General features: G+C 43.7%; 1 protein-coding gene across 4 annotated transcripts in view; it reads right to left on the bottom strand.

Annotated features, from left to right (window-relative positions):
- The window catches only part of ESYT2 (extended synaptotagmin 2), a 556,590-nt gene that overhangs the window by 404,765 nt on the left and 124,862 nt on the right, over positions 1-26,963 (bottom strand). The gene's annotated exons all lie outside the window — the stretch shown is intronic.

Consider the following 26,963-nt stretch of genomic DNA (forward strand, 5'->3'; position numbering starts at 1 on the left):
GGCGGGTATCTCAGCCATACTACTTTGCGCGGATTTGCACAAATAGAACATAAACAAGTCTTGCCAACCGCCGCCTTAAGAATATCCACGTGACGTGACCGAGACATATATCCACGTGACCGCGACATACTTAGCGGCAGCTCCGCAGGCTGCCTGAAAAGCGAGCATGATTACAGTAAATGTCAGGCATGTGACGGGTTGCTTCGTAACATCTCTGCATTACAATGGCTCCGGGATGAGGAGAATAAATTGCACCAGCGGTCTCCTTTCCCTGGAGGCTCCGCAGTGCCATGTGCCGGGCTGCGCTGGGAAATCAACAGCAAATGACACACATAATGTGCCATTATTTTGCTGGGCCGCTCCCGCACGGAGCCGTTTGACAGGCCTCGGCGCTGCTGCGTCTGTGGCGCGCGGCCTGTGTCAGCGCTTCTGCGCCATCGATCATTGAGCCTTCCAGTCAGCTGCGCCAGCTGCACGCGCGCCCACCGCGAGGCCACGACAGGGAGCCTGCAAAGATCCAGGGAAGGGCATAGATTCACGATCGGCTATGAGCACAACTAGGGTTTTAAGTAAGATGAAAAAAAAGTGTGGGGGGGGGGGTCCCCGAAAGTGGTGGGGCCTATATAATTATGGGAGTGGCTTAAACAAATAAACTAACCCTACCCACACATTTGATCAACTGCAAGTGGCACAATGACCAGTCAGTGAGCTTTGCAGAGAGGCCAATGAAAGGATGACCACCTATTCTGAACACCCTTTTGCCCACTGACAGACACAGAGAGAAACTCACACTTCCTTCTGTCACAACTCAATTGTGCCCGTTATAAACATCTGGATGCGACCCAATTAAAATTATGCACTAGGCAAGAGTAATATGCGGACTGAAGAAAAACTGTAACACAACATCCTGGAAAAAGGGAATGCAAGATTAAGTAAAGCATGTGACATATAAGCAGGAGCTACTTTGTTACATTAACGTTTTTTAATACTCATTGTTCAGAAATCAGTGTTTTGTCTGTAAAGTAAAGGGCATGAATACAGGGCCCGAAAAGGACCCGTTTCAATGTCCGTTATTAATTAATACCGGGTCAGAGACCAGGGTCGACCTTGTCCACTTAAAGGTCTGAGCACAACTTCTCTGAAAAATGAGATTGCGGGACTACGGCCCTGCATTTCATTCACAACATCGAGAGATAAAGCAGCAATCCTAAATCATAAGTTCTGGGCCTTTCTTGCACACCCTCGCTTCACAATGACACGATGCAACCTGGGGTATCAACCAAGATGCAGCATTTTTGTGACAGCCCCCACCGAAATGCAGCGCCAATTCTGAGTTTACTTGTTGCACTTGCATTGCAGTATAAATAAAACCAGAACAGATTCCGCATTTGTACAAAGGTTTTGACTGGCTTTTTTAAATATATTCAATAAAGCTCTTTGAAACCCTGTTTAGTAGAGTTTAAGGTATCCCAAACAAGACACATAATTAGAGATATACATTTCATAGTGCTATGTGTGCAAAACCCCTTCATGCATTTCGATGGTAGGGGCAACGCTATCCTAATACCAAAACAACACAAGGCACCTAAAATCACCAGTGCTGCGCGGAAAGGCGCGAAAAAGATACAATGCTAATACCCCCAAAATATCTTGAGTCAGCCAAGGTGGACTGGAAGTAGAGAGGTGCACCTGTAAACCTCTTGACTGGGGACGAACTAAGGCGCATATAATGATTTGGCCGTTAGAAAGTCAACCATTTTTTGGGGGCGAGGAGGTGAATATAAGTTTGAAAATCAGGTGACTTTACTAAAGTCTAAGGAAGCATTTTGTTACTCAGCGGGAAAATAGAAGTATCAAGCGGTTCAGGCACATAGGAGTGGGCAGGTACGTAGAAGAGCTCTGCCTAGCCCATGGCTAAGACCTGGAAACGTCACTTCCTGAAGCTGCTTACAAAACAGACCAGACCTAAAATAAACTCACCCATTGCATTTTCTCAGTCAGGCAAACTAGGAGTGGAGGGCACTTTTCAACGCATCCTCAGTAATGCTTAGGTCCAAATCTAACCCATTTCAGAACAGAACGAAATATTGCTGCTATATGGAGGCAATGCTATCGGTTACAGGAGGACCTTGAACGTCATGCACGATTCAACTTTGACACAGAAATACAGTGGGTGCTCAGTGCCGCAAAGCCAGCTAAAACAGAACTGCGAATCCTCGACCAGCGGTCAGTGACCTTGACCGTTCGTGAGTTGTTTACCACCTCGGTTGCCATTAGGACATGTGCAGAGACAATTGCCTGGTCAGCTGCAGCCTCATTTGGAAATGTATTCTTCAGCCAGGGATCATTCCTGGATACTCTCCACACATTTAGAAATGATCAGTGCACGTGACTTTTTAAGTCATATGTATGCCATTTGCAGTCGAGATTTTGGAGATATGTGAGCCTAATGAAATGTGTACTGTATCCATCGACTTTTTAAGCCTTGACAGACACCTCTAGCTTTTGCGTCACTCACGTAAATAAAACATACACGCATGAGTGTTTGTGCGAAGGCCACACTTTGAGTTAGCCAGCTTCTCTATTTTTTTTTGTTCAGCTATCTTTACATTGTGCTTCCATCCACCAAAGCATATAGTATGGGGTACTGAGTCAGCCCACTGTGCCTCATGTAAATAGAAAACAAGCATTTGCAATGCAATAGGTCTCGCATTATTAAAGTTTGAGCTATTGGTATTGCTAAATAATGCAACACCAATAGCTCAAACTTTAATAATGCGAGACCTATTGCATTGCAAATGCTTGTTTCTGATGGAGGCAGGTAAAGGAACAGCCACGGGAGGAGTCAGGGGTAGCAACGACAATGGAGAGAGTGTCAGGTACTAGGTGAACGGCGACAGGAGTGAGAGCGTCGGGATATGGGACAAGTAACAATAGGAGGGAGGAGGGCGAGGGGACAGGTCAAGCGCTGACAGGGGAGATGTGTGGTGTATGAAAGCAAGGATAGATAGGGAAACGAGGGGTTGATCCAAGGCTGACCTTCAGGATATCTACAGGAGATATGCTCAAATACAATGAATCTAAATGGGAATCATTTGCAAAGTCAGGGGATACATTCAGGGTCACTGGAATTATGAGATTCTGCAGCCACAGCTTTTTGCCACATTTGCCAAACAATCCATCATCTGCTACATAATCTGCAGATTTTAACAAAAATATTTGCTCCTAGCTCAAAAGTATAAAAAATAAGGCGACATGTTTGTGCACAGTGGAAAGCTCTCCATTTGTTAAACTGGTACAAATGAGGTGAAATCTCTACCCAGACAGTATTAAAATATGTAAATATAACACAAAATAATAAAGTAATATATAAAAACCAGTGTCACATTATGCCCCACAATTTGCCATTTTTGCTACATACTTAAGTCAAACCTGCCGCAGTGTTTGGTGCTCTGCTGTTGCATAATTCCAGTGGACCTGGTTATATTGAAAATCGGGCATGGATTTGGCTCTCGTATACCAACATTGAGCTCCCTTCTCTAAACCCTAACTATGATGGTATCTCCATCAACTCACTGTGTGACTAGGACCCTAATCCTGATTGCAGAGCAAATGTTGAGTTGGCACCAAGGCTTGTTTATACTCGACTTAGTATTGCTACACTGGCACACATTGCACATGCCACAGAGTTTCTACCCAACAGATGTTCGTACGGTCAAACAAGTAGCAGATGTGCACTGTTTGCGGAACTCTGAATGGAAGAGAACATGTACTGTTAGCTTCTTCGGCCTAATTTCAGTTTTAAGTGCGTTAAGAGGAATTGGGTGCAAGCTGAGATGTTGCAGAGATGTGCAAACTAGAGTATTTATCCTTGCTAAATGTCAGGAAAATGTAGTAAAACTATGCTGTACTTTTGTAACCAAATGCGTGCGGGTTGCTAGGATCTTAAATCCCTTCATTTACGTAAGTGCACACCTCGCATTAAAACAGTCACGCAAGATGTGTCTTGTAAACCAATCTCCGGCTAGTATCGTGCGCAATTTCCTTATTTGAGGTGTAAATTTGATCAATGAAAGGAAATGCAGGAACTTTGAAAAGGTTGCCTGTGGGATTAAAACTTCCCTATGGCCTAGTTACTGTTTCCTAGACAACTGATATTTGTCAGGTTTTACTGGGCAAATTGCGCCCAGTATGCCACACAATTTGCTGGCCTATGGTAGTCAGGCCGGATAGTCAGGCCCCTCGGGGTGCGATTACCTGGCCCCTTGGGGTGCGATTGCCTGGCCACTTGGAGGCGATTGTCTGGGCCCTATGGCACCTCGGGATGTGAATGTCTGGTCCCTCAGGTGCAATTGCCTGGCCCCTCGGGGTGCGATTGCCAGGCCCTTGATTGCCTGGCCCCTCGGGTGCCATTGCGTGGCCCCTATGTCACCTCAGGGTGTGAATGTGATTGCCTGGCCCCCACAGGGTGCGACTGTGTGGCGCTCGTTCCAATCGCTGCTAGGCTCGCGCAGCAACATTACCTGCGCTGATGCTGGCAAAGACGTTGATTGATTTCACAAATTAATTAAAAGGCCTTCATTTCTTCACAGCCATGTCAGGTACGTCACACTTCTTTTCACTCTGGTCTGTTCCGTCGAGTTGTCAGTGGCTGTCACAACTTGTTTGCAATGAAGGATGGTGGATTGGAACTAAGGGACTGCACCGGAGGCAAGCCCAGGTGCACCGCCGCCCTGCAAGCGGCACCTCGTTTCACGTTGTCTCCTCCTGGCTTTCTGTTCAGCTCACGTCCTCGCGGGCCGCAGGTGACCAGCCTTTTCAGGGCCGCTTTCAAAAGCGGGGCAGGTTTGCATTATTTTCAGACCGGCCCTGGGCTTCCACGCATCAATAAGGTTGTAGCGGACGTTGGCTGTGTAGTAAAGCACGATAAATACGTCAGGCTGCTCGAGAAATATGGATGTTGACGAATGATTACAAAGCGAAGTTTTTTCCGGTGTCCAGCAGCCTTTCTATTAAAGGCCACAAGAGGGAGCAAGTCGGATGAAATAGTGACTTTGGAAGTGTAAATGTTTGCAGAACTACAAAGGCTGGTTAAGTGTCAGACAGCTGATGGCAGCACAGGTGAAAAGCACTCAGAGCTAATGCGCGTCTCCAGCTGAAATGTGGTGACGGCGGCGAGCACGCGAGTGTTGGGCGCGCACGCGCCACAGCGAGCCATGTGTTTTGCATTATCATGCACACGTCTGCACACAATAATGCAAACCACATATTACCCTGTGCGGGTAACAGACACCAATAGGCCATGGGCGGAGCAACGCGCCCGCCTTTGGCCTATTGAGTGCTGTGTTTCTGAAATTCAAGCACACAAAAGCCAATCCCGTCACAAAAAAGAAAAAGCACACGCACAAGCATGTGCAATTTCTAGGGACAGTTTTAAACCCCCTACAAAAGGGCTTTCGCCCCTGCGCAAGCAGTGCTGTGCACTGCATCACTAGGGGCGAGCCCTAAAAAGGTGAATAAAAATTACATGTCATACGAAGGGGAACTTAGGTCAACTCCATCAACTATTATTCATATTTTGCTTCCTTCCACCACAGAATATAGCATGGGGCAACAAGACAGCACACTTCAGCTACAGGCTCTTTTTCACAATGTGTGAGGGTACACTTTCTACACCACATGTGCACATTTGCCTAAGATGAAGAGGGCCACAGTGCCAGAGCCGTTCCATTCTTTATCCATTTGTAGGTTTCGCCTACCAGACAGCGCAAGCTGGATGGAGAAGACCTATTTTAGGCATACTGCCCTTCCTCTGCTTACCACTGGCTGGCTTTGTCACTCTCGTTTGCCGGCTTCTTATTTGATCTCTCTTCTCTTGAAACAGGGGGTAACCCAAGTAACCCTCCGGCATCTGGGTAAATTCACAAAATTCAGTAAAGAAAATAATGCCTCGGGATAAATAACAAAAATATACAATAGGTTGAAGAGATACTTAAATTATCCCTTCCTATGCTGATTAATCGCTAAAAAAATCTATACCTTGTTTCCATCAAAAACCAAAGGCAATTCTGAACAGTTACAAGTGCTCATATTTTGAAAAAAACTTTTTTAATGTTTATTTTGCAATTTTTCAAAGTAAGTGTGGATAATTATTCCTCTTTTTTCTACAAATATATACAAACATATACATTACATCAACATATACGTATATATATATATATATATATATATATATATATGTATATATATATATATATATATACACTATTTACATTTAAACAAACAAACATACGTTTTGTTTCCTTCTTTCTCGTAGCCCTATTTAATCAAAAAGGATGTGTCTAAAAATATTTCGCAACAAGCATTCCTTTAAACAGAAGATCACCCTACAAGAGGGGCAAAAGAGGTTTATTACTCCAACCTCTATTTTTTGTAGTACTCCTAAATTATTTTCATACTGGTTACATTTTTCGTGGTTGTGTTCAAATTAACTGTCGACGCGTTTCAGCCCCATTTTTTCTCAGACCTCATCAGGACTAGGGCAGTTGAGCGCATACATTTCCGAAGATCCACCTAGAGGATCAAATATACCTTATTTATCCACATAAACAATAGACAGCTCATTATTTACATACAAATACAGATTCATAGGAACCAAAATTCCAACTGAGTTACAGTGGATTCAATTACATTCTAAATCCTGAAGTGGCAGACAATTAAAAAAAAAAAAAAAAAAACATCCGGTGTACTCTTTAATGACCTTATTCTCCATAGTGTAGTGCGGGGCAAGAAAAGTGCAATGTGTCTAGAAAAGCCTCAAAACACCCCCCTCTCGTTGTAGAGAATCCAATCTAAACGACATCCACCAGACAAACTAATCAAACTGTAATATATACCAGTGTTGAGCTGTTTCTCATCTATTCAACCGTCATGTATTTTCTTATTTGTATACATTGAGGAGCTAAAAAATGAATAACAATAGTCAGCTTAGTTCTCCAACCTCCGCAAATGTGGTAAACATAGCAGTATATACTGCGGTAGCATACTCGCGTCTTGTATTTACAAATGGCTGACTTACCCAGTGTGGGCGAATATACAGACTACCGCAGCCTTTCTTCAGTAATACGTTTCTGTTGTGTATATCAAAGTCCTCCCTGCAACGAGACCATAGCGTGACTGCTCTAAACGTGTCTCGAGATGAACAGTAAATATCTCCCCAAATCTAATGTATACGGTAGCGATTCCTACCTTACTGCCGCGCTTGTCCATCCGCGTTAAAAGCTTTTTTAGGGTTGAAATTATTGCACTGGTTTTGTAATATGAGTGGGCCTTTGGAAGGAAATGGCCACCCCAATCAAATACCCTGCCTCTATAAATGTGCTCTTTCATTATGCTGTAGAACGCTGAATTGCACACTGGTGAAAGCACGATTCACTAATCACTTTTCTCCAAAACCTATACTAACACAACACAAAAAACGTTACTTTGGTATTCTCATAGTGTAACTAAGCAGAGTTGAAACAGACCAACAGTATGTGCTGATAATTCCCCACAAACCCACAATGTACAAGCAAAATGCAGTACTGAATGTAAAAATTAGAAAACACATACCAAGTGGCAGAGTTTCCTACTTTTTATGAGTTACTATTCGCAGGAGGAAATGGCTTGAAGCTCTAAGCAGAGGGGATGTAATACTACCTGGGTAGGGAGATGGAATTTTGGGCTTGTGAAATGTGTATGAACTCAGAATGTTGGGAAGTTCTTGACACTAGTGTCGCCATCGGTCGATTCACACTCATGGCCACTTCTTATACTGGACACCAGTGGCAACTACTGACAGTGTCCACCAGCGCCAGCATCTCACTTCCCAACCATCCTGATCCTCTAACCTTCACACCAGCAGCCGCTGCCTGCCTGCTTGTCACACTACCCAGTAATTCCAATGACAACCAGTGCAAGTGCCTCGATTGACAGACCAGAGTGCCTCACACTGTTTACTAATCGTTTCCGCACACTGCTCACCAAGACTGGCTTCTCACACCGCCAACTTATTTTTCAGCACTCCAGTAGCAGCTCTTCACACTACCAACTAGTGCCGCCTCCATTCATTGCATTGAAGTGCTCTCTCCTGTCACTGAACATTAACTCCATTTCGGAGTACCTTTACCACTGTCCCAGCCTCATCCAGTCTGGGTGAGGTAAGGTTAAGAGAGTAATGTGCCCCTTCTCACAGCTTGAAACTGACAGCGGTTCTAAAGGACACAAGTCTTCCTTCCTTAGGTCCACATGCAGATGATCAGAGAAATGTAGGTTCTCAACAAATGAAGTTAAGTAAAACAAAAATAGATGATCCAGCAAACAAACTCCTTCAGTCACTGAAAACAGTGAAGCAAGCATCTCCAATCCGAGACTAATAATGTAGACCGGTAATCGACCTAAAAATCAAAGCCAAACCACACAGAGATGAAGCCAGAAGTTCTCCTCAAAGAAGCTAGTTCTCAAATCAGCGACTCGCTCTGATACATCTGAGACAACACATTCACAAAGTGCCTAAACAAGCACAGAAGTGACTCCGAAGCACACTCACATATCAAAAATACGATTCAACAGGCACAAGCCAAACAGTCACTTAAGGAGTATGGAGGATAACACAAAGGCAGCCAATCTACACCCTTCACTAAACCATCCACGGAGGAAATTCCTTTCCATTACATTCTTCCAGCTTGTTTGACAGATCCTGTCCTACAGGGCACTACACTTTAAAAAAACAAACTTACATTGTATGTCACAAAAACACATTCGGTTTTACTTTAACAATATCCATTTTCAGTATGGTTAAAAAAAATCCATACATCTACAGGTTGAATAGTGGAAAGGTATCAAAAAAAGTTGTCACAGTAAGAGGACTTTACCAAAAGATCTGAAATATATTTCACATATCAAGCAGCCTCAAATTTAGCACTTCTTGCCACCAATTAGTGACTGTTTACAGCAACCCCATAACACAATGGTGCAAATGTGCACATTGCAGTATCAACTTACACCTAAAGGCCTGGTGGTGAACTGATTAAAACATCAGCAAAAGGCTGGCCTAATATTTGATTTTTAATGGTTCAGTTCGCCTTTGTCAGCCTCCATGTGTTGCAGCAAGGCCAACACCAGATTTAGAAGGTGGCAGCGGGGCTGGCATGAAGGTCACAAGATGGCATCGGAAGCCGCCATCTTAGATGAGCCCACACATGAGTGTGTTGAAGTGTGCCTTGGATGAGGTAGGTTAAAAGGATTATTTTGCCTGGGGAGTAGAGCAAAGAGCCTCGGCCGGTCAGGATATTTTGGCAATCTCTATCAGTTTGTTCCCAAATTCAACAGGAAGTCCTGCTGCCAAGTCATACATCTAGGCAGGATCAAAGAGGCAAATCAAAGGCAAATATTGGATTATTTAGTGTGCCTGAGGCTGTGCGGCACTCCACTGTACATCAAGAAATAAATTCACTTACACTGCTCAGGCACACAGCACAATCAACACAACACTAACCTTCCCGAGCCATGCTAAACAAAAACACACAAAGGATCATAGCGCCACATACATTGGCAGCTCCTCTGATAAGGCGGAGGAGCGTCGCCCCACTGCTAGGAAGCAGCAAAAGAAAGGAAAAAAATAACATGATAATAGCGTAACGTTATTAGCATTTTATTTTGTACTCCTGCTGCGGCAACTTTGTGTGATGGGTTGGGGCTGCAGAGTAGGGGAGGAGTGGTAGAACACTCCTAAGTGCACAAATACTGTTTGGTTGGCCGTCTCGGGTCACCTAAACATTCATGGGCACTTTCCCTATTCTCTATGCCAGCTGCATTACAGCCTGCATGGAGAACATGCCCACCCCTCCAGCCCCTGGCTGAGTGCTGTGTCACAGCACTCAGACCAATCACAACGCTGCATTGCAATCATTATTTGCCAGAATCTGGCTTTCTTGACGAACTCCAATAAGTCCTCTTGCATTCCCCTCCAAGAACAGTCTTCCTGGGCTTCACCATGGACATGAACCTTTGCACATTCAAACAGCCACACAAAAAAACTTAGCCTCTTCAGATGGGAATTGTGGTTTGCCTTATAAATCCCTGCCTCCTCCCCCCTCTGTGGTCCCTAGTACTCCTTAATGGACTTCTGGCAGCCTTTATTTAAGTTTAAGTAATGTGTCCAGCCTCACTGCAATACTGGGTCATTCAGTGTAGGAAAACTCACCAACTCCATCACAGCCTTTCCTTCTCAAACCTTGTCACCCTAGACAACCAGTCTTCTGCGTGCCCCAATTTTGGCTCCTAAATTTAGGAGACTTGAATGGCAAAGTCAACTTCGGTTTTTCCCCAGATCTGATAAATTCCAATCAGGGCAGATTTTGTTGGGGCACCACCCCTGGGAGTTCAGCTACCATAGGTCTTTGGTTTCCGTTCGAAAGGAATGTTTACATCAATGCCCTACAACCGCTCACAGGAACCTCTGCCATAAAGAGCCTCACTAACAACCAATCGCACTGTTGTATTGTGTTCCGCATAGACAATGTTTCAGCAATAAGATACGTCAACAAGCAGGGGGACACAACGTCCAAGACCTTAGCGGACCTCTCACAAGATTTATGGAGACACTGTGCCCGCAACAACCTCTCAGTGATCGTGGAGCATCTTCTTGGTCTTTCCAATTGTGCTGCGGACTAGTTCTCCGAAAATCCCAGAGTTCAGCGATTGGATGTTGGAACCCCGCCATATTTATCTCCCTGTCCAATATCGGATATCTGGGACCTCTTAAAAATACATCTTTGTGCATATTTTACTGCCTCATTATTTTGGAATAAAGGTGCTAGCCATGGGAACCCTCTCCATTTTGTCCATTTAACTGTCATTTAGCATACCTTTGGGGGACTGTGATGCTGTGCAAAGTCAGATGTGTTTAACATTAGGACTGTCAGAGGCTTAATGTACAATTTGAAGAGTGTGGAGTGGATTAAAGATTTCTAAAGCACTACATAAGGTATTGAAAAAACATTTTGACAGGCTGGAGTAGTGATTCAGGAATGACATGTTTGCCTATGGCTGCCTTCATCATGAGGACAGGCTGGTCGATTGTGAAAGGCTGATAGGTCAAATCCAACATGGAGACAAGTGACACCATTGCCCACGGGAAGAATAGACCTAGAGAATGAAATGACGAAGACCATCCCAATAAAGAAGGAAATATCAAGATGGTACTGGGCTCTAATCACTGCAGGAGAAGAGAATTTCTCGATCCCAGAGTCAGTCTGGAGGAAAGACATAACAGAGCTGGACCTTCAAAATTTATGGCAGAGGTCACCAGAAAAATGCTGGTCAACCATCAAACCAGCCCGCCTGAAGAGAAACCATCTATTCACAATACACAGGGCATAGTGGACCCCTAAAAGACTATCAAAATTCAAAGGAGCCAGAGTAAAGTCCTGCCCCAAATGCGGACAAGAAAAAGCGAATGACCTGCACATGTTCCAAGCTTGCACCCTTCTTGACTCCTTTTGGCAGGAAGTTGGTAAGACGTTATGCCGGGTTCTGGGAAAACATCTAGAAGTAAGTAGAACTCTAATTATTTTCGGGAATGACACCAAGGTTGATTTAAGTAAAGAGAAGTTAACAAGAAAACAGGAAAATTTGTTGTTTGTATTAATACTACTTGCAAGAAGGGAGATATGCCTAAACTGGGTTAAACTAGTACCACCGACACATAGTGACTGGCTAAATTCTATAATAAAAACACACAAAATGGATAGGAAAGGAAAGCCCACTAAAAAATCTAATTTCTGGGAAATCTGGGAAAATTACCATGCACTCACTACATAAGGTAATGAAGGAACTTGATTAAATTAAACAAATCCAACGATTAAAGCCGTGACAATAATTCAGACGGGAATCATTCCCGCAGAGTGGCCAGGAAGGCTAGCTCTCCCCCCTGTTATACAGAAATTTTGATTAAAGGATGCAGGAGCGCCAAGTTTGACTTATTCCAACAAAGGGAAACTCTCCGTTGCCGGAACAGTAATGCTGAGAGAGTGCAGGCACAATCTTGGAAGTCACGGCCTCCCGTTAAACTCCTTACACATTCACGCGCAAAATGAGGATAAAAAAGAAAAAAAGAATGAAAGAATGGCAGAGAGTAGCAGTATTTGGATATAAATAGTCGTAGGGAGCTTCTAGAAAGCAGGTGTTTTTTTGTAGGTCAACTTCTACTATCATGGCTCCAATACAATGATAATCCATGCCACTTTAGAGCCAGAAGCCCCACACAATAAAAATAATAGATTAACCTATTAAGATGGTGGTACCCCATGAGCAATATATAGCTTAATGGAAGGAATATTTTATAGACTGTGCTGTTTAGAAGAACAAGTTACTTACCTTTTGTAACACCTTTTCTCATAGATACTTGGTGATGCACAAATGACAGTCACTGAAATCAGATTTTGAGCCAATGGGTCTGGTCTCTGCAAGAGCTGTTGGCTTTGCCAATTTGATTTAGCCATATTGTACACCAGCATGTCTACTGTTCAGCACGGTTAAAAGTTTGTGGCATAGAGGTGATTGGCATGGCGGGGAGTCGTGTAGACTGGAGAAAAGTGTTGTAGAGAGGAGCTTCGTAGAATGAAGTGTCCTGGATTAGAGTGGAGTGACATAGCGTATAGGGGCATAGAATGAGGGAGTAGAGAGGAAAGGCGTAGAGTGAAAGGGCGTGGAGTGGAGTGGAGGGGTGTAGAGAGGAGGGGCAAGAAGTGGAGTGTCATGACACTGTGTAAAGTGTAGTAAAGCGTCACAGAGTCGATTGGTGTACAGTGATGTCATGTACAGTGGTATAGAGTGTCGTGGAGTCTCAGAGTGCTGTGGTATAGAGTAGAGCAGAGTGTTGTGGAGTACAGGGTTGTGGAATGGAGGGTCGTGAAGTAGAGTGACCTAAAGTGAAGTGGAGTAGCGTAGAGCAGAGTAGAATGTTGTAGAGTTGAATTGAGTGGAGTATAGTGGAATGGGGTGGAGCGTCATGGACTACAGTGGAGTGTCATAGAGTAGAGCAGCATGGCCAAGAATGCAGTGGTACAGAATGGCATAGTAAGGCGTGGAGTGGAGTAGAGTGGAGTGGCAGAGTGGAGCGGAGTTTAGTGAGTGGCATGGAGTAGGTGACATGGAGGGGAGTGGCATGGAATAGATTAGAGTGCCATGTCGTGTAGTATTGTGTCGTAGAGTGGAGTACAGTGAAGTGGAGTGCCACAGAGTGGAGGGCCGCGGCGTGGCATAGTATAGAATGGAGTAAAGTGTCGCACAGTGTCATAAAACGGAGTGGCATAGAATATCGTAAAGTGGAGTGTCGTAGTTTTCAGTGTCGTGGAGTGTCAAAGTGGATTAACGCAGAGTAAAGTGTCACAGAGTGGAGTGGGATTGAGTGGAGTGGCGTAGTGTGGAGTAGAATGGAATGGAGTAGAATGTCAGAGTGGAGTATTGTGGAGTGGAGTGACTGGAGGGGCCTAGAGTGCCATGGAGTGTCCGCCTAGAGTGGGATAGAGTGATGTAGAGAGATGTAGCATATAGTGTAGTAAAATGGCATACAGCGGATTGATGAAGAGTAGAGTGCCAAATGACAGAGCGGAGTAAAGTGTCCGAGAGAGGAGTGGAGGTTCTTAGAGTGAAATAGCGCAACATAGAGTGGAGAGGCATAACGTAGAGTGGAGTAAAGTGCTAAAGTGGAGGAGCGTAGCATGAAGTGGCATAGTGTGGAGTGGCACAGAAGTGGCATAGCGTGGAGTGGCACAGAGTTGAATAAAGTGTTGTACAGTGGAGTGGAAAAGAGTGAGTGGAATGGAACGGAGTGGTGTATAATGGAGTGTAGTGGAGTGGAGTAGAGTAGAGTGTCAGAGTGGAGTATCATGGAGTGGAGTTGAGTGGAGTGTTGTAGATTGGAGTGGTGTAAAGTGGAGTAGAGTGGCCTAGTGTCATGGAGTAGAGTGGCCTAGTGTTAGGGAGTGGAGTGGCATATAGTGGAGTAAAGTAGAATAGCGTTGAGTGTCATGGAGTGGAGTGGTATGGAGTAGAGTAAAGTACAATGGCATGGAGTAGAGTGTCAGAGTGGAGTGAAGTAGAGTAGAAATAGAGTAGAATGGCATGGAATAGAGTGTAGTAGAGTGTCAGAGTGGAGTGAAGTAGAGTAGAATGGCATGGAGTAGAGTGTAGTAGAGTGTCAGAGTGGAAAGTTGCAGAGTGACATAGAATGGTGTGAAGTGAAGTAGAGTGGACTGAAATGGAGTAGCGCAGTGAGGACTACAGTGTTGTAGAGTGGAGTATGCATGGTGTGGGAGCGTACTGTCATAATAGACAACACATTATGTCAGAGTGGAGTATTGTGGAGTGGAGTGACTGGAGGGGCCTAGAGTGCCATGGAGTGTCCGCCTAGAGTGGGATAGAGTGATGTAGAGAGATGTAGCATATAGTGTAGTAAAATGGCATACAGCGGATTGATGAAGAGTAGAGTGCCAAATGACAGAGCGGAGTAAAGTGTCCTAGAGAGGAGTTGAGGTTCTTAGAGTGAAATAGCGCAACATAGAGTGGAGAGGCATAACGTAGAGTGGAGTAAAGTGCTAAAGTGGAGGAGCGTAGCATGAAGTGGCATAGTGTGGAGTGGCACAGAAGTGGCATAGCGTGGAGTGGCACAGAGTTGAATAAAGTGTTGTACAGTGGAGTGGAAAAGAGTGAGTGGAATGGAACGGAGTGGTGTATAATGGAGTGTAGTGGAGTGGAGTAGAGTAGAGTGTCAGAGTGGAGTATCATGGAGTGGAGTTGAGTGGAGTGTTGTAGATTGGAGTGGTGTAAAGTGGAGTAGAGTGGCCTAGTGTCATGGAGTAGAGTGGCCTAGTGTTAGGGAGTGGAGTGGCATATAGTGGAGTAAAGTAGAATAGCGTTGAGTGTCATGGAGTGGAGTGGTATGGAGTAGAGTAAAGTACAATGGCATGGAGTAGAGTGTCAGAGTGGAGTGAAGTAGAGTAGAAATAGAGTAGAATGGCATGGAATAGAGTGTAGTAGAGTGTCAGAGTGGAGTGAAGTAGAGTAGAATGGCATGGAGTAGAGTGTAGTAGAGTGTCAGAGTGGAAAGTTGCAGAGTGACATAGAATGGTGTGAAGTGAAGTAGAGTGGACTGAAATGGAGTAGCGCAGTGAGGACTACAGTGTTGTAGAGTGGAGTATGCATGGTGTGGGAGCGTACTGTCATAATAGACAACACATTTTCAAATGAAATGACCATTGAATTTGCACAGACCTACAGTTTTTACTGATAAAACTATACAATGCTAAAACAATATTATGTGGAAAAGGCATCACCAGGTGTTATGATTTTTTTTACTGTATTAAAATATTTGTTTCCACCTTACTTCAGTGTGCTTCACTTGTGCTTTCCTAATTCTGAAATATTTGCACAGTTCATTTACAGACATATATATTTTGTTGTGTACTAGAAATAACATCCATTCCTCTGACATGGGTACCCAGCAGGATTGTCATATAAATCCTCTCAGTTTGAAGTCAGAGAAAGAAAAGTAAACACCATGCTTCCTTGGAAGACAAAGCCTGACATTTGATCTTTAACTTTAAACGCACAGCAAATATGAAAAGATGATGAAATTTAAAGCAAGCACTCATCAATCAATCAATCAATCAAACACTTGTAAAGCGCACTACATACCCGTGAGGGTCTCAATGCGCTGGAGGGGGGGGGGGAGGAGGCTGCTACTGATCGAAAAGCCAGGTCTTGAGAAGTCTTCTGAAGGCCAGCAGGTCCTGGGTCTGTCGTAGGCCGGTAGGGAGAGTGTTCCAGGTTTTGGCGGCGAGGTATGAGAAGGATCTGCCGCCGGCGGTGGTTTTCCGGATGTGTGGAACTGTGGCGAGGGCGAGGTTGGCGAAGCGGAGGCTGCGGGTGGGGGTGTAGAAGCTGAGTCAGCCGTTGAGGTATGCTGGTCCGGCGCTGTGTAGGGCTTTGTGTGCGTGGATGAGGAGGTTGAAGGGAATCCTCTTGTTGACGGGGAGCCAATGCAGGCCTCTAAGGAGGGGTGTGATTTGGCTGCGTCGGGGGGGGCGTCGAGGATCAGTCATGCCGAGATGTTCTGGATGCGTTGTAGCCGTCTCAGGAGCTTGGTTGTTGTTCCTGCGTAGAGGGCGTTCCCGTAGTCCAGTCTGCTGGTGACGAGGGCCTGGGTGACAGTTTTTCTCGTGTCAGAGGGGATCCATTTGAAGATCCTGCGGAGCATTTGGAGGGTGTTGAAGCAGGAAACGGAGACGGCGTTGACCTGCTTGGTCATGGAGAGGGAGGAGTCAAGGATGACCCCCAGGTTGCGTGCGTGGTCGGTGGGTTCTGGGGCTGTTCCTAGCGATGTTGGCCACCAGGAGTCGTCCCAGGCTGAGGGGTTGGGACCGAGGATGAGGACCTCCGTCTTGTCTGAATTCCGTTTCAGCCTACTGTCCTTCATCCATTCGGCAACAGCCTTCATTCCTCTGTGGAGGTTGGCTTTGGCGGTGTGGTGGTCTTCGGTGTGGGAGATGATCAGCTGGGTGTCGTCGGCGTAGGAGATGATGTTGAGGCTATGCTGTCGGGCGACGTGGGCGAGTGGTGCCATGTAGATATTGAACAGCGTCAGGCTGAGGGATGATCCCTGTGGAACGCCGCAGATGATCTCGGTGGTCTTGGAGCGGAAGGGTGGGAGGCGGACGCTCTGGGTTCTGCCGGAGAGGAAGGATGTGGTCCAAGCCAGGGCCTTCTCTTGGATTCCGGCGTCATGGAGGTGTGCTGTTAGGGTGCGGTGGCAGACCGTGTCGAAGGCTGCAGATAGGTCCAGAAGGATGAGGGCGGCTGTTTCTCCTTTGTCCATAAGGATCCTGATGTCGTTGGTGGCGGCGATGAGGGTGGTCTTGGTGCTGTGGTTGCTGCGGAAGCCGGACTGGGATGGGTCCAGGATGTTGTTGTCTTCGAGGTAGCGGGTCAGCTGTCTGTTGGCGATCTTCTCCGCGACTTTCGCCGGAAACGGGACCAGGGAGATGGGCCGGAAGTTCTTGAAGTCCTTGGGGTCCGCCTTGGGTTTCTTCAGTAGGGCGTTGATCTCAGTGTGCTTCCAGCTCTCCGGGAAGGTTGCTGTCTCGAAGGAAATGTTGATTGTTTTCCGGAGATGGGGTGCGATGGCTGTGCTGGCTTTGTTGAACACGTGGTGAGGGCATGGGTTAGATGGGAATCCGGAGTGGATTGAGTTCCTGGTCTTGATGGTGTCTTCGTTGCTGACTCATGGAGGAATACAAGAAGTGATCGTGAACAGGCTTTCCTCCATGGGAGGGAGGAAGGCAAGCTGGGCAGCCTAAAACAAAGCCAGCAAAGAGAAAGCAAGCAGACTGTTACAAACCATAAAAGAAATGAAAAGCAATGGACAGAATGGAATACTTTGTTGGTGACCTTTGTGATGTTGTGCGACACCAGTTAGTATTTCTGCAGGGCACATCGGTGTACTAATCTGTGTATTGCTGGCTAGCAGGAAGCAGAAATTCCTCTCGGTCTTAAAATGTCAAGGCACCAAGTGATTAAAGCTAATTTGAAAACCTCTTAAAACCAACATTATTAATTAGCAGGGATCTCCTATCATGAGCAAGCGACTCCCATGCAGTGTAAATCAAAAGCATTGCCCTTTTTCTTTATGGCAATTACTTTTTTTTTTAAAGTCAAAATACTTCCAGACTTTAAAATCACTCGCTGATAATCCCTAAACTAATATGCCTCAAAAGATTAAAGTATAGCCTGTTATAATCTTTAATTACAGGGAACCGATGCTTGGTAATGCCATGAATATGTAAATGGGGCTTTACTTGCAATAGGGAGGTTTAACGTCACTTACATTTAATCTCCCTGCATTTAGTAGTTCACACATTGGAAATAGACGTACCTGTTTCAATAGACACAGGATTTCGGGCCAGACCAAAATTTCAATAAAGGACGTTTAATCATTTTTATTTCTAATAAATAATTTAAAAAACTGAAGCAACGTTTTAAGACTTTTCTATTACACTGGAAATTTAAAAAAAAAGTAAACTCACTGAAAGCCAAAATTCGAATTGTCATGTGCAAATAGGAGTATTAATGGTTCGGGCTGAAAGAATAAAAACCGTTTCCCAGTTCGAGAAACCTGATGCAAGCCTGCATATATTTTTTGTCATCCCACAGAATCCTACCACTTTTTACAACTCTTAGGAGGCTGTTCAGAGTGTGCAGATTCTGCTAAAATATGAGCTTACCACATTTGCATCCGCTTCATCACTAGCACATTTTTTTGGGTGTTAAAATATTTTATTGTATTTTGATGAAAGAAATACAGTGTAAAAGCAACAACGATACATAAAAAATCAGAAATTGATGTATACAAGTAAAGAATTAAAAGTTTTAGAAGGGTTACATGACAAGCAATATCTGGATTGAAATAGCTGCGCAGTTTTTGCTCAAGTTTACCACTAAAGGCCGCAAATCCGCAAAAGAAATCAAACACTGCAAGCCAAACAGGTGAAAATACTGTTTGGGCCAGACTACACCCTATTTGTGTATGCATGTGTTAACTGGGCTCAAAAACCTCGAGAATACCTGGCACAGATTTAATTGGTGAAAATGGAAATTTGGCACCCAGTGTTGTGCACGAGTCTACATTGGTCAGTGTAAAAAAACGCTGTTATTAAAAATGCATCTTCATCATCTGCATTAGGCAGGTCTTATCTCTTTCCAAATACATAACCTGGAATTAGATACGTATACCTTTTGTTTAATCCTTTTTAGGTCTGCTGTTAGCCCACACCTTTTGCTTTTACTAAAATTCTATGTATAATATACTTAGAATGGCTTTCAGCCAGCACTCCTCATCCACTGATCTGTTGTTGTGTCAGTCACTTTTTTGTTCTGCCCACTACAGTATCCAAAAAGAACAGATGATGGATGGATGGAAAGCTGAACAATTTATTCACCCCCGTCACAGATCTAGGTTTAATACAGTGTATTTTTGGTGACCACGCGACCAGTTTGGACTCAGCTATATGCAAATCAGTCTTGACACGGCCCCCATGGGAACAGTCCAGCCTGAACTGCCAGGTCAGGTCCTCCCTGGACCGGAAACAAGCATCCTGGGGCTGGTTTTGGGGTATGACTGCTCTTCATCCAGGCTAGCTTTAATCCAGTGGCACAGTGAGCATGGGACCCACATCTGGGCATACCCTTCCCAGGGCAACAAAAGCAAAAGACCAGATGATGGACGGAATGCTGAGCAAATCAAAAATTCATACCCCAGTCACAGATCTGGGTTTAATCCATTGTTTCTTTTTGCTCACCACGCCACCCCACTTTAGACCTAGCCATATGCAAATCAGTCTTGCCCCTGCTCCCCATGGGAACAGTCCAGCCCGAACTGCCAGGCCAGGTCCTCCAGGACCGGAAACAAGCATCAAGCATGAAGTAATGGGTGTGGAAACAGGTCAGCCCACTTCAGCAATTTGCTAACTTCACTGAGAGAAACCATTCTGCTCTTCTACATGGAACACACCCAACTTCAGTGCCAGAGACTACTATGGCAACATGTGCTTTTTTTGAAAAAAATATGTCTGCTTTTAGACAACTTAAAAAAAAATATTAGTGAGAGCCCAGCAACTCCACCAACAATACAATTTTACAAAGATCATGACAAAACAAAATAAGCATTGGCAAAGCAAAAAAGGCTGTCAGCCAATGCCAGACCTATTGGCAGCTTTGCCAGTGTTTCTGTACTGTATGGCATTATTCTCTTTTTCTAGTTATATTATTCTCTCATTGAGGTAGGACATGTATTCAGGAAGGCAGCAAGGCCTCTATCACCTTGCACGTATCAAGTTGTGGTATGATGTTGGAGATTGCCATATTCTCGGCAAAATGGCTGATCGATTGAATGAGTTTCTCATGCCCAGTCTTCTGTACTGAGTAGATGTGAAATAAAGTGCACTTCATCTGGTTTCGTTGTTGCATAGCGCCTCCACAATATGAAGTTATTGAATGGTTATTACTTAATTCCCCCAATTGCCCCAGCCTTTTTATTAATTTATTGTTTTCTGCTTAACCCTTCAAACCATTTGTCCAGTCCAATACATTTGATAACAATTTAAGGCTGGATCAACATTTAAGCGCACCACGACACTCAGCTGAGATAGGATACATTTGCTGTTGTCCACTCCTCCGTACCATACACAATACTGATGTTTGCATTGATTTCCAGAATTAATTTATAGTCAAGTAGTATTTTTGTGATCTATTCTACTTTTTCACAGAAGAAGCCAGTCCATAGTTGCATCACCGTGGATGAATGCTGGATTAGAATGCATGTCTGTGCGGTTGACAATCTGCCCACCTAAAATAAGACCGAGAGTTCTCCTGTACGGATGACAAACTGAAGAGAGGTGACAGTGGTGTTTCTTTCTCAGTGTCCACAATTCTGTTAATTGTACTCTCTATTGTGAAATGCTAAACACTTTCTCAAAATCAGAGTAAAATGTTGGAATGGATTAACCTTGGCTTCGGGATTCAATGTCTCATGTATTATTTTACACTCTCTGGAACCAGTTTGGGAGATCTAAAGGCTTGTTGAGTACAAAAAACCTGAAAGGCTAATTGGACATGACCAAGAATAAGATTTGTCAGCTTTTGATACTCTATGAAGAAGGATCAAGTTGTGTAAGAAGTGTCAAGGAATGTTATTCATACTCAAGATAAGCAAGGAATAGGGAGTTACATCAGCTGTGGCAGCACCCAGAACCTAGATTCCCTGTGTCAACATAGGCAAACGTCCTACAAGAGTCATTCACTTTATGTCAAAGGCTCTGGTGTGACGCAACCTACAGCCCTCCTCTCTGACTCCACCACAAATCAAGGAGGTGTAAATATACAACCATAGGTAGGACTGCTGCTACACCGTCTGACTGCAGGTAGATTTAACCAACCGTACAACTACAACATATTCTTAGCAAATATATCCTCCTCTTTACACTATGACAGCCAGAAAGGAAAACTCCTCTGTACCACTGCCGGATGATGTACATTGAAAACTGAAGCGTTGGAGAAAGACAGTCCTGAATAAAACGCCCTACAATTTAGCAAGCTAATCTCAGCTCCTGTAATTCTGTCCTACTGGATTAATTTTTACAATGTTTTATGGACTTTTATGTGAATATTTTAAACTTGAGATACTGTCTCTTGCACTTGTTTAAAGACTATGGTCATAATAAACATATCTTTGACTTGACTTGACTGTCCTTCAACAGTCCATTTCTGAATTCACGTGGTGAAAACCAATTTGTGGACTTTTATAGTTGGATTTTTAATATGCTGGTGTGCTTCCAAGTTTACAGCTCAATGTAGCTAAAACAGAGCTGTTATTCCAACGGAAAGTGCACTGAAGTATAAAAAGATAAATGTTTATTCAGTACAGATTTATGTATTTAGAAGGAAGCTGCTTAGCCAGTTAAACATGATCTACCTATGAACAGTTATCTCTGGTCTCCACTTTGTTATAGTGAGGGAACGCGCCACTTTTTCTCAAAGCTAAACAAGCCAAGATAGTACAGCCTATGTGCATGTTCTATTCAAGAAATAGTTGTACATGAGATCTGTTGATTTGGTAGTGAGGGTATCCTAAAAATTTAGCATGAATACGGCCACCCTGGATCTAGGTAAACACCTCTATTTGACACCAAAACACATACAGTAATACAACACTGCATGTGACAACTCCTCTCAAAAACAGAACAACAAGAGCCTAGAACCCAGTATGATTTCTGCACTAGTGTAGACCTTTGAAGAAGACTACTCATAAATTATACTGATATTATGGAGAAAAAAACATGTCCACTTCATCCATCAAATTATTTCTCTTGACAAGCACTATGAGAAATATATGCTATGTTGTGCTTTATCTGGCATACAAATTGACAAGTCCAGGCACCATGCTTGATTGAATACTGTCACAATGTCTGCTCATGATGGGTTTAAACTTTCGACTAGTGTCATGATAACGGTGAGTACAGAAGAGGTGAAGAATTGACCAGGGCGCAGTTCAACATCATACCTTGTAATACTAAACAAATCAGATTGTCATCCATCGCACAGTGGGGATTGTGGAAGCTTCCAAATCAACTGCCTCAACTACATCAATAGCAAACAACTATCAAAATTTTTAAACATGGCAGACCTTCCTCAGAACTTCACTCATGAAGGATCTATGATGTCCCCTTTCTGCACTGACTTGTCGTCTAGGAAAGGAAAACCTCTACAAGCAAGTGCTGATGTATATGAAGTGCCAATTCTTAACTAATCATGCACAAGCATCATCCTTGTTTGAGACCATGACTGGATTGAATTTTCAGTGTAATTCTTGATCCGTCCCCAACTTTTATTCATACCCAAATATTCCATGAAGTAGATAAATGGCATATCAGGTATGCCCCACTTGGATAATGTATGCCATAAAAGACCTCTGTTCACTCCATCAAAAGCAGTACTATACATTTCTGCATAGCTTTGTGATCATGAATGTTTATTGACAAAATATTTGCCGAATGTCTCACAGCCTTTTCTAAAACCAATCTGACACTTTAAAATAGCTACCAATCAAGGCAAGAAGCCAGTTTAGAGTGATCTGCATTACCTACCGAGCTACCCACATGGGATTCCAAACTATGTTGCCCACAAAATGTGCATCTCAGTCAAACAATGATCCCTGAGACGCTTGGACACTTGTACACTTGTATTGGAAACACCATAAACAGCCTTTATGAAAGAAACAAGCATTGGGAATGCCAACTGGTCTGGCTTTGTGAAAGTGTATGTAACTCATGTTAACACAAGGTGTCTATTCATCCACCCACTGACTTGTTATTGCATTCATCCACTTGCAAACGCACATTAAACTAAAAACACGAACTCCACAACGTATTTAGGGTAAATTATAAGAATAAAAGTAGAAATAGAAAACATGCTGTTACCTAAACATGGCAGGCATATGCCTGCAAAAACATATCAAATTAAACATAGTAGAAAGTGGCTGTCTTGTGTTGGTATTGTTCATGGGGTTTTGTTGTTTTGAAGTTCCTTGCCTAAAAGGTGATCTGTGAGATTTCATGTAACTAAATACATCTATAAATCTGAAAGCTTCACGTGGTACAATAACAATCTATCCTTAAAGGCTTATTTGCCAAACTCTACATATGGGTTTGATAATAAACAAATGAGGCCTATTGCCTACTATGGTAATCTGTGAGATTCAATATAACAAAATACCTGCGTACAGGCTTTGCCCACAGTTAAAAGCCTATTGCATTTAACAAACGCTTTTCATGATAAGTAAGTCAGGCCTGCTACCTTTGTCATGGGTTTTTTAAAATAAATAAATCAGATATATAACTTTTATAGTAAACGAATCGGCCGGTACCTTTTATCCCTGATTTTCACTATAACCAACTCAGGATTACTGAAATGAGAGCAAGCATTTCAACACAGCAACCATCTGGCATACACTCACAAAATTAGAAATCTAAACAACTTTACAGTTGGCATAGCAAAACACTAGGGCGCCTAAAACGACCTAACAAGGATTATCACAGTGCACGTCTTCTATCCCCATGGTTTGTCAGAGGGAGTAACCAACAGTAAAACCCTTGCCTGCTATTGTAAACTGTGACATTCCATGTAACAAAACATCTCCCTGCAGATATTAATAGAGTAACAACAATCTACCCTTAAATGCCGACTGACTTCAACATATCCTTTTCACAATAAATAAGTCAGGCCCACTGACTAGGAGAAATTGTGGAATAGCATAACAGTGGCATTTGTTTGTCATTAAAGGGCAAGATCAAGCCATCATAGTGTCACGAGTGTGACCGTTCAAACACAATAGCTTTGCTGATGTCTTTATGCTGGTTAAAGCAGCTGGATAAACAAATGATCGAAGCCGGTTGAAGGATAAGCGCCTTGTGGAGGCACACAGCTGTCGACAGATCAATGTTGTGCTCAGAGGGACCAACATCTGGTGAGAGACACAGTCTTCTCTGTAGTACTTCTGAAAACTATTTTTTTTATCACATAAGTCCTTCGACAGCTGAGCTATCAAGCCAGACCTAAATAGTATAAAACAATCATTTTCAGAAAATGCCCTTAAGATCTGGAACACCCTACTTTCTTCAAGCAAAACTCTCAACTATGAATTATTCGAGCAGAAACTAAAGATTGTACCAAGGCAATTGTAATGTAAGGACCCACTGGCTGCTAGAATGTGGAGGGACCCACAATAGGTCTCAATCTAGCGGATACCATTGGTCAATGGCCATTGGTCATTGGCTTGTCACAATAACCAACAAAGCCCTGCAGTAGAGAGCATAAGGTTTCACACACAGTAACCAGAAAAGAACAAACACCATAATTATGTGGGAGACGTTGTGCAACAGCATCACAGTGGTATTCGTTTGACATTAAAGGGCAAGTTCTGGAACTCCCTGCTTTCTTCGAGCAAAATTAGCACCAGCTAGTTGTGTCACTTCCTCCTGTCATGTTGTGCCCCACGGTGACAACCTGCGCTTCTGCATGGCCCAATCTGGATTACAGAAATGTCTTTCCTTGTCTGTTCATCCCTCCCTTGGAGCATAGCTTATTTAACATCTTCTTGACTGGATAACCTGTATCTTTCCACAACTCCCCATCAGGGAACTTCTGTTTTATTTTTCTTACAATACTGCGTGGAAATGAATGTGTTTCTTTCTCCTCTCGCTCCTATAGTCTGCTCTCTCCTCACAATTCCTCACTCTCTGTGTAGCTTCCCATCCTCTCCAAACCGGTCTGTTGTTTTCCCCGCCTCTCCCAGCCCCACTAAGCTTTTCCTTAAACCCCACCAAACCCCTTTGCAGCTCCCCCCACCACCCTGTTCCGCGTTGCTCGATCCGCTTGACAGCATTTACTTACCTCCTCTACTACCCAGCACCATCACAGTTGCTGCCTAGCACCTCCCAATCATGATCGTTAAAACAAATAGTAATAATAATTCATATTTGTTTGTAGGGCCCGCCATGTTGGAATCATAAATCGAAAAGAAAGAAAATGGCTGAAACAGTAATGATGCATAGGTGCGCATGTGTGGTGATGTATGCATAAGTATATGTCATCACTCTAAGGCCTCTGTGGTACATGCACATGCGACTCTGCAGTTTTTTGGTTTTCTAACCAATGCTATTCAGCATCGGTAACCATCATTTCTTTTTGTTTCCTTTCTGCCAGGGCTGAACAGCATTTGTAAACATCATTGACAAAGCCAAATGGCAATTGGGGAAACAGCAGTGGCGGCGCTTACAACGGTGTTGGGCTGGGAGTTTGAACTTACTCCTAAATTGCTCTTGTTGGGGATACTGGAGGGAGCTGGAGGCACGAAGGCGGACAGAGCCCTACATGGCACGGCCACCATGGTAGCCAAAAGGGACATAGCGGCAACACCTCCGACACTCAATCAATGGTGAAGAGGGGTGGACTGATGCGCCCAACAGGAAAAGCCGGTATCTGAAGCTAGAGATTGCCATGCCGGATATCAAAAGATTTGGAGTAACTGGTGGGGGAAGTAGATATGGACTGGATGTTATAAAATTACTGAAATCGTGCCTGTTGACTGATCCCAAGACACTGTGGAGACATTGTGGTGAAACTGAGATTGGTTTACTCTATTCTACAATTGCATTAGATGGAAATGTGCTGATGGTTATTTGTGCACTTGTTTAGATCATGCAACTGTAAACCTAATAAAAATTGGTTATAAAAAAAAAAGCCAAAGACAAGACCTAATGACTTTGCCAATGTTTGATGCTAGATGATGTTCAGCAACCACATGATATTCCCACCTCATCAGGGTTAGGTAGAAAGGCATCTACTGCTGCATTCGGAGAAGCGGTGTGTTTTATCCTCCAGCTGAATAAAGTAGGACTGCTCTAGAATTTCAGTCGCGTCACACTGTGAAGTGGAACAAATAGTGAGGTGTGAAGGATGCAGAGACCGGGTACTTGTAGCCACCTCACTCCCAAAGAGCTACGAGGCCATACAAAAAGGCACAACGTTCTCTTCACAAATGAAAATAACAAAAATGCATAATACAGCTTAACGCAGATCTGAAGTAAAGGAAACTCAGATGGGTGGTTATAGGCAACATGCTTAGAACGACAGACCATTTTTCCTGTAATAGAACCTGCAAAGAGGTAATAATTGGAAATGAAATGAAGCAGCTTGGAATAAATCTCAACTGAGAGTGTTCTACCTTACACAGATGTGGCGTCCTAGAAGTACTCAAGCACATATCTCACCGGGTGGAAATCTGCTCAGTCCACAATTTAGTAGAAGGCTTGAAGTAGTTACGTTGAATGGCTGAATCTGCTTCTGCTTCACTGAAATCAAATCCATGTATTTAGCTACTCCTTGCCTGATAGAAAATGTTTAACAGGTCAATTAAGCTTGACAATTAGATTGCGTCTGGACCAGACCATCCCTGAAATAGACAGACTCATTTGTCAGTTGTATAATATGATAAATTGTTTTATGTGTATGTCATGGACACTGAGTAAAACTATTCAAGCCTCGAATAATCAAACCAATCTCACGCTGAAAGTCTCAAAAACAGGAATACTTCATGCCTTTTCGCCAGTCTCCATTCAGTCAAATTCTTGGTGGCATGTGGTGTAGGCTGAGTTCATACTAGGGCAGATTACGATGTCGTCAGAAAAGGCTATGAACAGGATTCAGATTCTGTGAATCCGATTCGAGACCTATGTTCACGACTGAATCGGTCACCTTTCCAGACGCCCGAGTACGATTCAAGGAAGCCATCCAGGCTGTCCAAATTGGTT

This window comes from Lissotriton vulgaris, chromosome 10, assembly GCF_964263255.1.
Source record: "Lissotriton vulgaris chromosome 10, aLisVul1.2, whole genome shotgun sequence".
Lineage (NCBI taxonomy): Eukaryota > Metazoa > Chordata > Amphibia > Caudata > Salamandridae > Lissotriton > Lissotriton vulgaris.